The sequence below is a fragment of the Callorhinus ursinus genome, unplaced genomic scaffold (assembly GCF_003265705.2).
Source record: "Callorhinus ursinus isolate GAN/ISIS: 27379988/994484 unplaced genomic scaffold, GSC_fseal_2.0 scaffold1, whole genome shotgun sequence".
NCBI lineage: Eukaryota > Metazoa > Chordata > Mammalia > Carnivora > Otariidae > Callorhinus > Callorhinus ursinus.
This window is the reverse complement of record NW_027397063.1, coordinates 25,065,272-25,083,863: the sequence shown is the minus strand read 5'-3', so window position 1 is coordinate 25,083,863 and position 18,592 is coordinate 25,065,272. Positions and strand designations below refer to the sequence as shown.

At 34.2% G+C, this 18,592-nt stretch overlaps 1 pseudogene; it reads left to right on the top strand.

Annotated features, from left to right (window-relative positions):
- Positions 1-12,844: 12,844 nt before the first annotated feature.
- On the top strand, positions 12,845-13,847 carry LOC112834096 (ATPase inhibitor, mitochondrial pseudogene; annotated as a pseudogene).
- The last annotated feature ends 4,745 nt before the right edge of the window (positions 13,848-18,592 follow it).

Sequence of the window (18,592 nt, the reverse complement as noted above, 5' to 3'; positions counted from 1 at the left end):
TAGGCCCACTTCTTTACATGAACATTTCCCTAAGTGATAGTTGCTTTTCTCATGGCTTTAAATATTATCTAAATATTGGGGCACCTGAGTAGCTCAGTCACCTGGGTAGCATCTGACGCTTTTTTTTAAAGATTTTATTTATTTATTTGACAGAGAGAGAGAGAGAGAGGCAGCGAGAGAGGGAACACATGCAGGGTGAGTGGGGGAGGGAGAAGCAGGCCTCCCACCGAGCAGGGAGCCTGACCCCAGGACCCTGGGATCATGACTTGAGCCTAAGGAAGACGCTTAACAACTGGGTTACCCAGACGACCCAAGCATCTAGCTCTTGATCACAGTTCATGTCTTGATCTCTGGGTCATAAATTCAAGCCCCACATTGGGCTCCATGCTGAGTGTGGATCCTAATAAAATAACATAATAAAATAAAATAAAAATTTTCTAAATGTCTTTTCTGAGGTCCAGATATGTGCATTCAATATTTTAATTTTGATGTATTATAATCTAAAACTTAGATCAAATCCATATACTCTACCTTGAGCATGTATTTTGAGTCTATATACCTCATTTGTGTCATCTGTCACCATTCTTGGCCAACCCTCAGCCATTTTTGTCTGAAATAATATAATAACCTCCTAATTGGTCATTCCTCATCTATTCTTCCAACCATTTCCTATTTAACAGAGGAAGATTATTCTTTTGTAAATCAGATCATGCCACTTTTCCCACACACAGATACCCATTGCTCTTAAAATAAAATGTAAACTCATTTCTTAGTCTCAAAATCTATGAATGGTCTCATATATCCATGTCCTTCTTTCATTATACTCATGTTACACATGCCTTATTGCAGCTTCTCAGGCAAGTCACTCCACCCATCCACTTGTAGGATTATTCTATTTCTTCTGTCTGAAACACTCTGCCCCTCTTCCCTTTGTTGTTCTTCTCATGGTGAGTTCTTTCTCATCCTTTAGGTCTCAGTCCTCAGAATGTTGCATGACTTCCAAAAGCCATTCAACACTAGTCCATCTGAAGTAGATTTTCCCTACATTATTATCTTTCTTAGTAGCCTGTTTATTTCTGCTGTGTAATACATTGATATTTGTAATTATTTTTATGTCTTGTTTACTTTGTTGTTATCTGCTGCCTTACTAGATAGAAAAATTTATAATTAGTGAGAGTGTGTATATTTACCCTAACGTCCACAACAATAATGTGGCAGACACACCATTAGTTGATCCCGTGCCCCAGACCCTTCATGAGCCACACTCTTGTATAATCCGTTTATCTCCTGATTAGGAGCAGAGCCTTGGGATTGCTTCTTATCAATAGAATATGATAAAGGTGTGGATGCCAATCCTCTGATTATGTTACATTATATAGGTCTCTGCCTTGGCAGCCTGGAAGAAGAGATGCTCTCATTGGTCTTGAAGAAAGAAACTGCCTATGGAGAGGGCCATGATGTAAGACAGTGTGGGAGTTGCCTCTAGGATCTGAGATTGACCTCCAGTCAACAGCCAATAAAATGGAGTGGTCCTTAGTCATATAGTCACAAGGGCATAAATTTGGTCAACTGCCTATATGAGCTTAGGAAGGGAGTCCTTTCATTATTGAGTCTCTAGATGAGAATGCAGCCCAGATGACACCCTTTTTATAGCCTCGTGAAACCCTGAGAAGAGAGCCTGCTTCATAGACAGTAAGATAATAGATAGGTATTCTTTTTAAGCTTCTAAGTTTATAGTAATTTGCTACACAGCAGTAGAAAACTACCTAAAACAGCATTTTATAGATAATTTACCAATATCTGTGGAATAAAAACATTACATCATTAGGAAAAAAGCAAAAAAAGAATTATACCATTAGGTAATCATCAATTAACTGTACATCAATATGTCACTTGATGTGAAAAGACAATGGAGGAATTCTTAGAGAAAATCATATAGTATAAAATAAAATAAAAATCTTCATATATAATACCAACTCTTCCAATGCAGTTTGGAATCAGATGATAGAATGGAAATGGCTGATCAGTTAATGACCACATGCTACAGGAAAAAGAACCTGCATACAGAATCAGGACATACTCACATAGCTTAGCCATACTTGTCTATGACTTTCACTAATTCCCTAGAATGTATAAATCAGTCAATACCTGAATCACATAGCACCATCTGTTCTGGTTTAAATTATGTGCTTTGATGAAAATTACTTCATTCTCACCTGGCAAATAGAAGAATTATATAGTAACCTCTTGGTTAATATGCTATTTTTTTTTTTACAATGTGTTATTATTTGAAGTAATCAGAAGCAATTTTTCTCACAATTAAAGGAGATGCTTTGTGTGTATAGAAATTTTCATGTAAAAGGCTGAAAACCAGTGAAGAAGAAAAAGGCTCTGCCCTAAGCAACTTTTGAAAATGTGTTTTGATAGGAAATTGTAAGGCTAAAGACAAAAGGAACTGCATAGCCCTGTAGTATAAATGATAAATTTCTTACAGGGGTTTGAGTTAGCAATTCTGAACCTGATTTGGAGCTATACTGAGAATGAACCAACAAGTAAATGGATGGTGAAAGGTGAGAGCTAGATTTGTTTCTGTCAGAGAGGGAAGTTATAAATAAGCAAGAAGGGAAGGCTAAAATGAAACTGTGGTATGGGATTAGAGATGGAGACTTTAATCTGAATGTTGATCTGTCTATCTATCTATCTATCTGTCTATCTATCTATCTATCTATCTATCTATCTATCTATCATCTATCTACAATTACAGAAATGTATGTATAGTATATATACACATAGTTGTATGTAGGATAGTATATATACACATAGTTACTAGATATATATGTATGGGCCTGGAATTAGTGACAGCCTACTAGCAATACACATACATAAACCTCATATATCTTGATTTTGAGTTCACTTCTCCTATAAAAAGAATTAGGAGGGGCGCCTGGGTGGCTCAGTCATTGGGCATCTGCTTTCGGCTCAGGTCATGATCCCAGGGTCCTGGGATCGAGCCCCGCACTGGGCTCCCTGCTCGGCAGGAGGCCTGCTTCTCCCTCTCCCACTCCCGCGCTTGTGTTCCTGCTCTGGCTAACTCTCTCTCTCCGTCAAATAAATAAATAAAATCTTAAAAAAAAAAAAAAAGAATTAGGAGCTTTTGGAGAAATGGCTGGGACAGGGGAAATGCAATGAATCTGGATCACTTTGTACCACCACAAAGCAAATAAAGTGCTAAAAAGAAAGGGGCATTGTCAAAGGGATCCAGGAGCCAACTGAAAGAGTTCCCAAAGACTAAACTGGAACAATTTGAGTAACATAATGAACAAAATAGTATTGGAGTACAACCAAAAGTATAAAATAAATATATATAAGTCCATACTGATAGAAATGAATGATTGGATAAATAAATAAATAAATAAAAAATAAGAGAATAGACAAATTTCCTGTGTAGAACTTTAAAAAATGATTTATTTAGTTACTACCCGCAAGAAAGTGAAACATAAATCTCCACCTTTTAGGAATGTCACTCACAGTAACTTTCTTCCTAAGTCTTCCAGTTTGGACCTGGGGAAAGAAACAGTAGCTATAACAAAGAGATGTTACAAACTCTGCTTCAGTTGAGTGATCAAGGATAAGTCATGTATCCTTGATATTATGTGATCAGAATAGCACGTTATTTCTAGGTGTTCTGGCAAAACAAAACAAAACAAAACACATGCGAAATAACTAACCCTAGTTACAAGGAACACATCAGGCAAATTCAAATTCAAATTGAGGGTACTACAAAAATATCTGACCATTTCTGCTAAAGTGTCAAGGTCATTGGAAACAAGGAACTACTGAGAAACTATTACAGACCAGAGGAGACCAACAAACGTGATAATTAAATTCAATGTGCTATCCTGGATTGGATCCTGGAACTTAAGAAGGCAATTAGTTGAAAACCTGAAATCTGAGGGAAGATTTTAGTTTAGTTATAGTAACATACCAATATTTATTTCTTAATATGACAAATGTATCATGGTGATATAAGATCATATAAAAAAACTATGTTAGGGGTATATGGTAACTCCCTGTTTTATCTCTATCAGTTCGAAATTTGTAAAGTTGAAATTATTTTAAAATATCTAGAAAAATGTTTCTACTGACGGCGTCAAAGAAATTACTACCTCTGATTTCTTCTAGGAGTTTCATGGTTTCAAGTCCACAAGTCTTTTTATTTTTATTTTATTTTTAAGAAAATATCTTCACAAGTCCTTTTAACTTTAATGTGTATAGTGTGCAGTTTTGCAGAATGTTAAGTTTATATGAAATTGTGCAGAAACACCTGTACATAATTTTATTTTATTTTATTTTATTTTTTTGATGTAGTGTTCCATGATTCACTGTTTGTGTATAACACCCAGTGCTCCATGCATTATGTGCCCTCTTTAATATCTGTACATAATTTTAAAGTGTGTGCACACACATACACACACAACACACACACACACTAATACTCATAATCTGCTTAGTAAATTTTAAACAGACTCCACAGAGTAGTATCAAAATAACCTATTCTTATCTTTGGCTATAACAAGTATTACCTTTAAAGTGACTTAGCCTGGGAGACTGTGAATGGATCTTCATCATTTGTTATTAATGTGTTTTATTAATATTTTAATCTTATTAATAAAAATTTTGAATATCAGGGAAATAACTCTTTTCCAATACCATTTGCCACCAAATAAATATTTTGCATGATATCATACCCTTGCAAATAATTTAAAGTAACCTTTGAGGAATGTCTAGATTAGCATTTAATTGAAAAGAAAATGACAAAAGAGGCTTTATAAATTACCATGAGAATCTGAAGTTCAGTCTTATTATTTCTATGTACTGAATTTGTTTCCTGATACAATATAGATTTGTTTCTCCAAAGAAAATTTATTTTGTAGTGTTTATGTGAATTTTATTTGATTTCCAAGGAAATGTATAATCTCTATAGCTATGGCATAATAACACATTCCTAACAAATACATTTATTCTTAAATCAAAAAGATTATTTTAAAATAGCATCTCTAAAAATAAAAGTTAATGTAAGAAATATAATAAATAAATAAGATAAATAAATATTTGGTTAGTTTGTTTTTAATTTTCAACTTCCTAAATTTTTATTGACTAGAATAGCAGATGATTTAAAAGTAAGTTAATAACATCAAACTTAATGGTGAGAAACTTAAATCCTTTCCACTAAGATTAGGTACAAGACAAGGATGTTCTCTTTTGCCACTTCTTCTCCATATCATACTGGATATTCTAGCTAATGCAGTAAGGTAAGAAAAGGAAACAAGTTTAGATAGATTGAAAAGAAAAAATAAAACCATCTTTATTTCTAGATAATATAATCACCAATGTAGAAAATTCAAAAATGACAAAATAACTCCTGGAACTAATAAGAGATTATAGCAAGTTTGCAGAATATCTATATCTATCTATATCTATATATCTATCATCTATCTCTCTCTACATATATATATATATATATATATATATATATGCAAAGAAAATTACAAAATTCTGATGAAAGAATTAGGAGAGCCAAATACAGGGAGAGATATTCCATATTCATGGTTTAGAAAACTCAATATTAAGATATTAGTTCTTCCCAGTTCAATATATAGATTCAATTCAATCCTAATTGAAATCCCAGCCAGTTCTTTTTTTCAATATTGACAAACTGATCCTAAATTTTATATGGAGAGACAAAAGACTCAGAATGGCAAATACAATATCTAAAGAAAAAATAAATAAATAGAAACAAATTTGAAGGACTGATACTACTGGATTTCAAGACTTAACTATAAAGCTACTGTCATTAAGATAGGCAATTATTGCTAAAAAAAAAAAAAAAACAGACACAGCAGTGGAACACATCCAGAAATAGAGAACCCAGAAATTGACCCACATAAATATAGTCAACTGAACTTTAACAAAGGAACAGAATTAATAAAAATGGAGTAAAGATAATTATTTTGACAAATGGTGTAAGAACAACTGGATATTTACATTTAAAATATAGATGATAAATATAGATAGATGATAGATAGATAGATGATAGATAGATAGATAGATACAGACCTTATAGCCTCTACAAAAATTAACTGTAAGTGTATCACAAATCGAAATTAAAAAGGCAAAACTATAAAATACCTGGAAGATATATATAGGAGAAAAACTTGAATGGTCTTTGGTATAGTGACACCTTATTAGATGCATCACTAAGGCACAATTCATAAAAGAGATAATTGATTAGCTAGACTTCGCTAAAATTAAAAGCATGTGCTCTGTGAAAGACAATGCCAAAAGAATGAGAAAAGGAGCCACAGACTGGGAGAACATATTTGTAAAAGACACATGTGATAAAGGACTGTTAACCAGAGTACACAAAGAACACTTAAAAGTCAACAGTTTCTTTAAGAAAACAAAAAACCTGATTAAAAAATGAGCCAAAGATCTTAACAGACACCTCTCAACAGAAGATGCGCAGATGGCAAACAAGCATGTGAAAAGACGCTTCACATGCTTCATTAGGAAAACGAAAATTAAAACAACAATGAGATACCAATACACACCTATTAGATTGGCCAGAATCTGGAACTCTGACAACTCCAAATACTGGCTAGGTAGTGGAACAACAGGAACTCTCATGCATCACTGGGGGAAATACAAAACAGACAACCACTTTGAAAGACAGTTCAGTGGTTTCCTACCAAACTGAACATACTCTTACCGTACAATTTCAGCAAAGGTGCTTCTTGGTATTTACCCTAAGGAGCTGAAAACTTATGTCCACACAAAAAAATATGCACATAGATGTCTATGTCAACTTTATTCATAATTGTCAGAACTTGGAAGCAGCTAAGATGTCCCTCAGTGAGTGAATACATATATAAGCTGTTGTACATCTAGACAATGGAATATTATTCAGTGCTCAAAAGAAATGAACTATCAAGCCATGAAAATACATGGAGGAACCTGAAATGCATATTACTAAGTGAAAAAAAGCCAATCTGGAAAGGTAACATACTGTATGATTTCAACTATGTGATATTCAGGAAAAGGCAAAACTATAGAGAAAACAAAAAGAGAAGTGGTTGCCAGGTTTTGGGAGAAGGGAGGATGAATGAATAGGTGGAGAACAGGGCACTTTCAGGGCAGTGAAAATACTCTATAATTTACTATAATGATGGATACATGTTAGTATACACCTGTCCAAAGCCATAGAATGTACTATACCAAGAGTGAAGCCTAACATAAACTATGGACTTTGGGTGATTATGATGTGCCAATGTCATTTCATCAGTTGTAATACATGAACCACTCTGGTGGATGATGTTGATAATGGAGGAGCCTATTCAGGTGTGGGAGCTGGGAGTACATGGGATATCTCTGTACCTTCTCCTCAATTTTGCTGTGAACCTAAAACTGCTTTATAAAATAAAGTCTTAATTTTTTAAGTTAAGTTAAATAAATTTGTATTTTAAAATTATATTTTAGAAAAACTATTCAGATAGAGTATTAAGATTGGTGATTGATCATCTGCATTCAATGGAATAAACATTTGTCTCTCCAAAGTAACTATTCTTATATTGGAACACTCAAGATGAGAAGCAGATTTCCAAATTGACACTTAGGATTCAGCTCATCAACAACCATGAAGTACAAAGTGAAATAGAAAATGAGAACAAGTGAAGGATAGCTTCTGCTGATCTCAGAGAGCGTATTATATTGGCTGCCTATGCTTTGAAATTCCACTAAAAATTGATTTCATTACTCTTGTTGTGGTCAAAGAGAGAAGATGGTTGAAAAATAAAAAAAAAAAATCTTGACTGAAGATTTCTTTTATCTTATTATATCTATAACATTCAACTTGTATAGAAGAGAAACCACAAAAGGGAACTTTGTGACATCTTGTCACAAGAATGTGACATCTCAAACACATAGAAATGGACACATGTAGAGGCTAAAATAACATTGTGCCAAGTGCAAACTGGAATCACCAAACTGATTAAATATATTTGTTGCCCTCCTTACTTCCTCCCTTTCTTTACTTCTTCAATCTTCCTCACCCCATCACCCACAATCATCCATATTACAGAACCTTGGAAGACAAGTCTTTCAATGCACACGTCACCTTTTCTGTTCCTTGAAGTGATCTTTAGCTGACCCTCTTTCATACTTTTCATCATATATACAATAATGTATTGGCCAAAAAAGCCATTAATTTAATTAAGCAAAAATTTTGGGAAAACAGCTTAAAATCTTTAAATGAGAATGTTGTATTTGATAATCTCAAAGATGCTACTTTAAGATTCTAATTTTATTTTAATTCCTAAATTATTCCTTTAAATGCAAGTATTTTTAAGTGGTATCATGTATTCCAGAAATATGATATTGTTGTCAGAGAAAGAGACAAACACAGCTGTTGCAACAATGTTGGAACAATGTTGGGTTGGCATGTTGAGGATGGCGGACACAGAAAGAGAGAGGTGGATTCTTATTCTTAATGATGTCATTGAACTGCTAAAGTAACTCTAATCCTATCTCAGGCTTCTAGTACTATGACAATATTTTTTCCTGAATTTTCAAATTTGATGAGTTAGGATTTTCTGTTTTATGTAGATGAAATCATCCTAACAGGTATTAAAACCTAACAAGTATATGTTTAAGAAAATTGGAAACAAACATGAATATTTCTGCTCAGATCAAGAGAAACTGATGTATTAGATGTTTTAATACTAGCAAACCTGAAATTCTTTAGTTTGTCAAGAAATTACTTTGATAATATAATATATAATTTTGTTTCTAAGAAACATAAAACAATCAAAATACCTCAAGGAAAATGTATTTATTTCAAGGATACTTTGTATCTATAAAATTCAAGGAAAAATTTATAAATCAGTCCCAAGAAGATCATAATCACGTTATTCCAACGATTTTAATATAAGACCTTTGAAGAATGTTCACTTTTACTTCTACCACTCTTAGGACTCAGGTATCCACTACAATCATTAAGATTAGGAGTTTAAATGCCATGTGAGAGAGCATCCAATTCACCCACATCGAATCAGCTTTCTTTCCCAGCCCCAATGATGTGGCCAAGGATTCATGGTCAATCAGCCTTACTTGAATTTCACAAAGATCTATGATGACAATGATTTAACCCTGTCGTGAAAAAACTAAGACATCCAAGGATAAATGACTAAAACCTTCCTCATAGGATTTTCTCAACCCAACCAATGTAGTATAAAACACAATGAAGATAATTGCTTTTATGAAAGAAAAGGGAAGGGGGGGATAGAAAAGCAGATTGGGAAAATAGCCTATAAAATATGTTGTCATATAAAGTTTTATGATTTTGGTAGTATATAACATATTTTACAGTTAAATAAAACTGAAGTTATAGAGTATATTTAACAATCTAATTAGGCAAGAAGAATGTAATTGATTTTTTTCTTATAATCTATTTTGTATACTATACCCAGAGGGATCTTTCTAAAGTCTTAGAAATCTAAATCTATAGGGTGATGTCTCTCCTCTAATTAAAATCCTTCAATGACTTCCTACTTTTCTTGAAGTGTAAAAGACAAATTCCTCTCAAGAGATTGAGGGACATTTCGTGCTTTGGCATTTGCTTTCCTCTCTAGCCTCATCTTTTGCTGCCATTCCACTTGCACCTCACACTGAAGCATAGAAAACACCTTCCAGTCTATTTTATATTCCATCTTTCTCATTTTTCACTTTGTTTTGTGTTTTTTCTCTGATCTTCTCCTGTGTGCTCCCATTGCACCTTGAGGACCTGATAACACAACAATATTCCCATGTTGTAACTGCATATTTTGTCTATTTCCAAAGCTGGACTGGTCACATCATGTATGTTTGATTCTCAGGGTTCTCTCAGTAATAGCAGAATCCCTGTTATAGAGTAGGTCTTTAAAATATATTTATGGAATGAAGGATAAACACTACATTTTAATAATTTGCCAAAAGAAAGTTTTTCAACTGACCAAAGATTATTGTAGTACTATTTATATGCTAGGTCCTCTCATGTGAACTCAGATATAAGCTCTAGCAGATATTGAGAGAATCCTCACTAGTATCATAATGGGCATAACTAAAAAGGATTCCACATAAACAATGGTTCAGGAAGTGAATACTGTCACAATGCTTATATACATTATATATGTATAATGTATATATATACACACATACATATATATCATATTCACTATAATGTGGCATTATTTTAGATAAATAATATAAAATTGTTAAAGATTTGTGGTTAAAATAATCAGCTTATGACTAGATATCTAATATGGAGATTTATTATTGAGTGATTACTAATGGACACAAGTCAATTATATTATGTTTATTGTGATAATGTAATTTGCTCTTTGATGCTTTATTAAGTGTGAATTAGTACAAATTAACCTTGGTAACCTCATTCTTTCTCAGTATTTTATTTGGAATATTAGTTATCAGTAATCTACATTGTAATTTCTCTATCTTTCAAGAAGCCTACATAGTTAGAAGTAGGCTAATAAGTGCTAGTCAAAGAAAAAAAAATTAGCTACTGATTATTCCAAAAGGTTCATTATTCAGATAAAACAGGTTCTGAGTGACATAGTGAGGATATTTTCATAAACATAAAAAGATGAGAAATATAATTAGGTGTCATTCTTTCAGATAATTAGTGTTAACCACAAAACTTATTGTTGATGAAATTATAGGAGTTTGATTTTCTTCAGAATGCAAAAATCATTTGGACTATTATAATCTCTTAATTTTAGAACTGGGTATAACACTCAGAGTATTTATTAGTGTTTCTTAACCTAAGGGGAGTTTCCCTCCAAAGAGCACTTGAAAAATAGAAGGGGGCAATTTTGATTGTCACAATAATGTGTGTATCTAATTGGTGATCCTGTGACTATGTGCCCATAATGTGCTAGAAAGTACCTTGCAACTAAGAACCACCCTGCTTCAGATGCCAACTGGAAAACCCTAAAATTAGAGACCAGGAAATCAGTGATAAAAACAAATTGGTGGTTGAACAGGATTAGAATTGTCTTCAGATTATAACTCTGAATGTGGCAAGAACAAAACAAAAACAAGAGCAAAAAACAAGAAACAAACAAACAAAAAAAACACCTAACTCAATGGTTTGAAAAAATCATCATAAAAACCACGAAGCAAGTAATTGCTGAAAATGCTACACGTGAAGAGACCGAGAAAACAAATAAACAAAAAAGTCAATATTAATTGCTCTTAAGAGGTGAATATCTATATCATACAAAATATATAGATAGATGATAGATAGATAATAGATAGATAGATAGATAGATAGATAGATAGATAGATAGATGATAGATAGATAGAGATAATGTTTAATGTTTGTGCTATACACTAAGTTATACCTCCCCAAAATTCAGATGTTGAAGCCCTAAATGTGACAGGATCTGGAGATGGGGTCTTTAGGATGCAATTAAGGTTAAATGAGACCATGAAGGTAAGGCCCTAATCAAATAGGACTATAGATTTATAAAAAGAGAAAGATCTCTCTCTCTCTTTCTTCCTCTCCCTCTCTCTCTCTCTCTATGCCATGTGCAGGCACAAGAAAACAGCCATCTGTAAGCTAAGAAGAGAGATCTCACCAGAAACTGAAACCTGCCAGAGCCTTGATCTAGAACATTCTAGGCTCCAGAATTGTGAGAAAATAAATTCTTGTTATTAAGCCATGTAGTCTATAGTGTTTTGTGTGGCAGCCTGAGCAAAGACAGATCATAGATAGCTAGATAGATAGATAGACAGATGATAGATGATAGATGATAGATGATAGATAGATAGATAGATGATAGATAGATAGGTAGATGATAGATGATAGATAGGTAGATAGATAGATGACAGATAATAGATAGATGATATAGATAGATAGATGATAGATAGATGATAGATAATAGATGATAGATAGATGATTGATAGATGATAGATAATAGATAGATGATATATATAGATAGATAGATAGATAGATGATAGATAGATGATAGATGATAGATGATAGATAAAGATATAGTCTGTGTGTGTGTGTGTGTGTGCTTGTGCATGAACATGTTTGTTTTTCTTGGTTGAATACTTAGAAGTAAGATTGCTGGGTCATAAGTGCATGCTGTAAGAAGTGCTGATAATTTCTGATTTTGGGTAAAATAGAGTAAGTATACTTTGTCTTCTCTCCCTCCCACTGAATGCAGGTAAAAATCTGGATAGAACACAAAAGGCAAGGATCTGGAAAAGTAAATAGTAGCAGGCTGGTTGCAGAAGAACGGAATGCCAAGTATCACTGAATAGGCATTGAGTTAACCCTTGTTTTTTCCTTTCTTCTTCCAGTAGCAGTAGTCATCAAAGGCAGAGAGAACTCTGGGATAATTACCTTAATTCTGTTTCTAGGAGCAGGAAAGTGATTTCTTGGCAGTGATCAATGGTTGTAGAGACCATGCAGGTTACTTCAGCTCTGTGGGAGGGACACCTTCATCTCTAATTGAACAAGTTATGGTCCCTAAATTATGGGGCCAACCCCTGGTTTTTTTTCTCTCTTTCTGACATCTTGAATCTTAGCCCTAAATGCAGGTACAGGTACAGGAGTTCATGGAAGAAAGATTTAAATAAAGTTCTTTATTTCTCTCTAAGGGAACAAAAAGAAAATCCTCAGAGAATCAGAAAATACTAGAGATATAGTAAAGAAGGAGAATCTCCTGACAGTTACACATTTTTAAAAAATAAACTTCTGGACTGAGTCCTGAGGTCTACATAAATGGATATGATATTATGCAGCATACAACATATCGTGAAAGCTGAACAAGTATTAAACCATTACCTTGATTACAAACTGGGTAGGTAAATGCAGAACATATGAGAATAGCACTGCAAAGACTTTAAAAACAGAATAAATATTAAATTGATAACTCTGGGAAATCTGGTAGGAACTTGAGGCCTAAATGCAACCAGGTCAATTGCCTGCCAAACCAAAAATATCATTTTCTTCCATAAGATTTAAAGGAGATCAGAATCTCATCACATAATATTAAAAATGCAATACAAAACAACAAGATGCACTTTCTTTTTAATTGCATGTGGAATATTCTCCGAGATAGACTGTGTTGTACACAATAACCCACAACTTATTTTTTTTTAATGAAATCATACAAAGGTATTCTCTGGCCATAATGAAATTACCGTAAAGATAATAGAAAAATCTCCAAATATTTTGGAATGAAAGAACATACTTCTAAGTAATTCATAGGTTACTGTGGATGATTAAGAAGTATTTTGGACCGCGGGTGACTGGAGAAGTCCTGCTACAACAACAATCGCTGTCACCGCGTTGGCCGCCTGGGTGCGACTGGGCGCGTGCGGCGTTAGGGCCATACAAGCCCGAGGCTTCAGCTCTGAAGGGTCAGACTCCGGCGCAGGTTGAATCCGGGAGGCAGGTGGGGCCTTTGGAAAGAGAGAGCAAGCTGAAGAGGAACGATACTTCCGAGCACGCACTAAAGAACAACTGGCAACCTTGAAGAAACACGATGAAGAGGAAATCACCCATCATATAAAGGAAATTGAACGTCTGCAGAAAGAAATTGAGCGGCACAAGAAGAAGATCAAACATCTAAAACATGATGATGATGATTAAACATACACACTTCCCATAGCATAGCTACATATCATTGCCTGCTTCTATGGAAGCAGAGTTCTGGTTTTATTAATATCTTATCTGTGTACTGCCAACAGATTATAATAAATTGTCATCAGTGAAAAAAAAAGAAGTATTTTGAACTGAACAAAGATAGAACTATAACATATAGCTAAAGCAGCTGAAATTTATATCATTTATATCATTTTTAGAAAAGGAGAAACGTCTCAAATCAATCATCTCAGCCTCCCCTTTACAAAACTAGTATGGAAGAACAAAACAAATCCAAGTATGCAGAACAAAGGATATAATGAAGGAATGAAGGGATAATGAAGATGGGAGCAAAAATAAAGTACATTGAAAATGGGAAAATAATAGAAGAAATCAAGGATACATAAAGCCAGCTCTTTGAAAAAATCAATGAAATGGATGAACCTCTAGCAAAACGGAAAGAAAATCAGAAGACATAATTAACCATAAGAGAAATGAAAGAGAAGAAATTACTAGAGACTGTGGGCATTACAAGTCTACTAAGGTAAATGAACTAACTCTTAACACACACACACACACACACACACACACACACACACACACACACAACCATATCTCACTCAACATGAAATGGATAACCAGAACAGCCCTTGCTCCGGTAATGAAGTTGAATTTGTCATTTAAAATCTTCCCATAAAAAATCTGCAGAATTATTTTCCAGAATGTTGTACCACTTAGTCCCACTGGATATGGACTTAGTATATAATCATGCTCCTCCCTAAGAGGTAAATTGTTTTTTTTAGTGTGTTTGATTTAATGTTTGTTTTCTTCTTGTTCTCTTCACCTACCTGCAATGAAATTTCACAATGTGCTAAGGCCAGTAGCTCTTGTTACCCTTTAAGTCTTCCGTTTTGTAGTGAAGACAAAGAGAAAGTTCCTTGTTGGTGTTTCTTATGCCTCCCCAGTGACTATTGCTCTTCTCCCCAAGTCTGTGCCACAATGAGCATTGCTGGGCTCCTTCAAAGCTTTTCTGTGTCTCTACAGGGTTCATGGAGAAAGAGCCTTTGAAAAGATATAGATTCCCCCAATTTCTGCAACATCCATGGTTTTATTCACTCTGCCAGCCCACATTCAGTCTTCACTCGTGTCAAATTTTCTTTATTTTTTTTAAAGATTTTACTTATTTATTTGAGAGAGATAGAGAGCATGAGAGCACAAGCAGGAGGAGAGGCAGGAGGAGAGGAAGAGAAGCAGACTCCCTGCTGAGCATGGAACCTACCATCACTAGATCTCAGGACCTTAGGTCATGCCCTGAGCCGAAAGCAAGAGTCAGGTGCTTAACCGACTGAGCCACCCAAGCACCTCTCATGTGTAAAATTTTCTATCTCAACTCATGTTCTTTCTGCAGGCACCATCTCTCTTCAGATTTTGAACCAGTTGGTTACTCTGTAAACTCAGGTCTCCAAGGGGTTGGAAAAAAGTTGTGAATTTAAAATTATCCCGGCTCTCTCCGGTCAATATGGGAAAGACAGTTTCCAGCAATCTATATCCTGGGGCAAAAGCCTAAGGGTGAACTTCTTTATTTTTTTAGTGTGTTTTGTAGTTCTTTCTCTGCCTGCGAACATAAATCTATTTCATGTTGCAGTGCTATAGAATGTTTCTCTTTTTCTGGAGGATTTTATTTGCTAGAGAGAGAGCACAGAGGGAGAGAGAGAAGCAGACTCCCCGCTGAGCAGAGAGCCTGACCTGGGGCTCGAACCCAGGACCCTGAGATCTTGACTGGAGCTGAAGGCAGATGCTTAACCAACTGAGCCATCCAGGTGCCCCTAGAAAATTTCTTAATATGAATTTATAGTATATTATGTATTATGATGGCCACAAATTATTCTGTTTTTTTGATCAAGCACTGTTTGTATAGAAGCCTTTGAAAATATATCTGTGTGATTATTTTAATAGGGGAAATGTATGGACTTGAAGTGGTGGTACCATCTGAGTTGTCATCATTCTAAAAACAAGTCTAATTATGTGTCTCCCACATTATAGTCCTTTAACCACCCCCCATAGTTCAATTAAAATACCTTCACTTTATTGTTTACTTCCAACCTACCTTTTTAGCATTTTTATTTCTTATTCTACCTACAGTTTTACCCTTTCAGGAATATGAAACTATTCAGTAGTTCTTTCTCACAACCAGAACTCTTCAAAACTATGATGTAATAAAATTTTAATTCCAAAGAGATTCCCTCACAGAAATTTGATTCTGCATTCTGCTTATTGTTTTTATAATGGATAGATGTAGAAAACAACCAGATGAAAAATCAGCCCGATATGTCATGGCACTGCATTAAAGGCATTGTCCATTAGGTTGTTCAAAAAAATTTACATAATGAATTTCTCTTTACATTTAGAGCCAGGACAAGTTTCTTTTCCCACTCCTTATGAATTTATTTTCCTCCTTTTATTAGATAATGAGAGCATTACAACTGACTGTTCTCCATTTCTGTTTCGATTTATAGGAAACCTTAGTCAAAATTTGTGTTCCAAGTTACATTGCCAGCCTAAATTTTATCGGTACCTTTTTCCAAAGGATTGTTGCTCAATTATTATACTGAAGGCTCTATGTTAGTTGTAGCACATGTAAAAGGAAAAAAAAATCTTTTGTTCTCGAGTTGCTTATTTGTAGTAAATTTAGAAATTAAAAAAAAAGGATAAAAATTCCAAGCACTGGAATACAACATAATGCATAGGAGTTCAGGAAAATGGATTACTATGAACTAGAAGGGGTTTTAAAAAAGTTAGAAGTTCCAATTTTTCATAGTGTGTGAATTAAGGAGATGTTATGGTTAGGAATAAGCAGTATAAGGGTATGAGTACCTGCAAGGTATGTTTGAAGAACAGTGAGAAAGCTTTTCATTCTTAGAGAAACTTAATAAAATATTATTCAGCTTTGGATAAAATTAATACAGGTTATTTGTCATGGTTAGACTTTACGATCAGTATTTTATAACGTTAAATGCTATGAATTATCTAAGCACAGGGCTAAAAAGTATCAGTAAGATAATGTAGAGAGAGTTGTGGAAGATTTATATTCCAATGGCTATGAGAGAACTTTATGAGAGAACAAGGGAAAATGACTGAATATGGTAAAAAGATTGCACTTTAAATGTGTAAGATTGTGAGTCTTATTATCTTACATAAGGAAAAGCAAGAAGTTCTCTTCCTAAAGTCCTTCCTAAATTATTCAGTGCAAATTAGTATTTGGAATGGTTTTTCAATTATTAAACAAAAATACTCATGTAATCTTGGAATCTAAACCAATCTAGAGACATGGAAAATACATTTGCTCTTTTAGTTTACAGAATGAGCATGTGTAATATGGGAAAGGTATTTGTGAATCAAATAATGAATGTGTTAAATCAGACCCTTTGCATAGTCAAGTATGCAAGATTGTAAATTAATTAAGAAGGTCTGATTCCTTAAGTCCCCTGGCAAATTGTATTTAAGAGTGTGCTTTGCACGTTCAGTCATGAAGGCAATGATGAGGAGCAGAATATGCCACCCTGATATATGCCACTGTGAGCATGTGGATTATTTCCAGCTGAGGATAACCAGGCCCAGCTGACTCAGGAAAAGCTTTACCTCTCCATAACTATCTAAAATAATTTAGCTGGAGGCTAGCCCAGGATGAGAGCTATTACCAGAGACAGTTCTTTTAGCTGAAAGACTTACCTGCATGCCACAGCAAACATCTGATTACCATACAGCGGCTCTTATTATTTTCCTGTGAATTGTCTTCCTTCCTTTTGAAGGCCCAGAACCCTACCCCATTCCTTAGCTCAGGGTGGCACATAAGCCTCAATTAGTTGACCGCTTTTGAGTCTCATATTTTTACGGGGTTCCTGTATGTATGAAATGTTTTTCTCCTATTAATCTGCTTTACATCAATGTAATTATTAAACTAGCCAAAGAACCTAGAAGGAAAGAAGGAAACATTTTTCCACCCTTAAACACCACAATACATTGATTGATTGCTCCAAATTATGAGGTATGCAAAAATGTATAAACATGAATTAGGTCACTAGGGTTAGACATGAGAACCTCAGGATAAGACACATTGGATTTCTTTCTTAGGCAGTAGAAAGTCAGAGCATATTCCGCTGAACTATGACATTGGTAACTAAAGATATTTACATCTTTACTATCTTTTATTTTTCATGTTTTTATTTAAATTCTAGTTAGCTAACATATAGTGTTATATTGGTTTCAGGAATAGAATTTAGTGATTATTACTTACATGTAACACTCAATGCTCCTCACAACAAGTGTCCTCCTTGATATATCTTTATATCTTAACATGAACACCTAAAAGGATCATTGGGTTTAGATATGAGCTAAAGATAGTTTAAATTGAGAAGTTGCATAAGAAAAATAAATGAACGAAGAATTATTATACATCTATCATGAGGGAGCTACAAACTAACTAAGATTTGGTAAAAAAAAAAAAAGATTTTGTTTCTCATGAAAAATCAGAATATCCAAAAGTGCACACTTTCTGTGCAAAAATTTTCCAAAAGTGAGTAGTATCTGCCACTTTAGAACTGAAAAATAATGTCATTTGGCCATAGTCCCTGCCATTGCCTACTGCGTACCAGGCTTATTTTATTCATTTACCCTATTGTCTTTTAATTTGACTAGTTTTCCTGTTCCTTTTGGGAATGACTTCAATGTCCCTGGTTTAAAGTCATCCTGGTGGATATTTAAAAAAAAAAAAAAAATCACCCTGGTGTCAAAGTGACATAATCTATTCCATATATTCAGAATGGAACATACACAATAAAGTCCTCTAAAAGAGGGGCACAAATATAGGTTTTCTTAATTATAAGT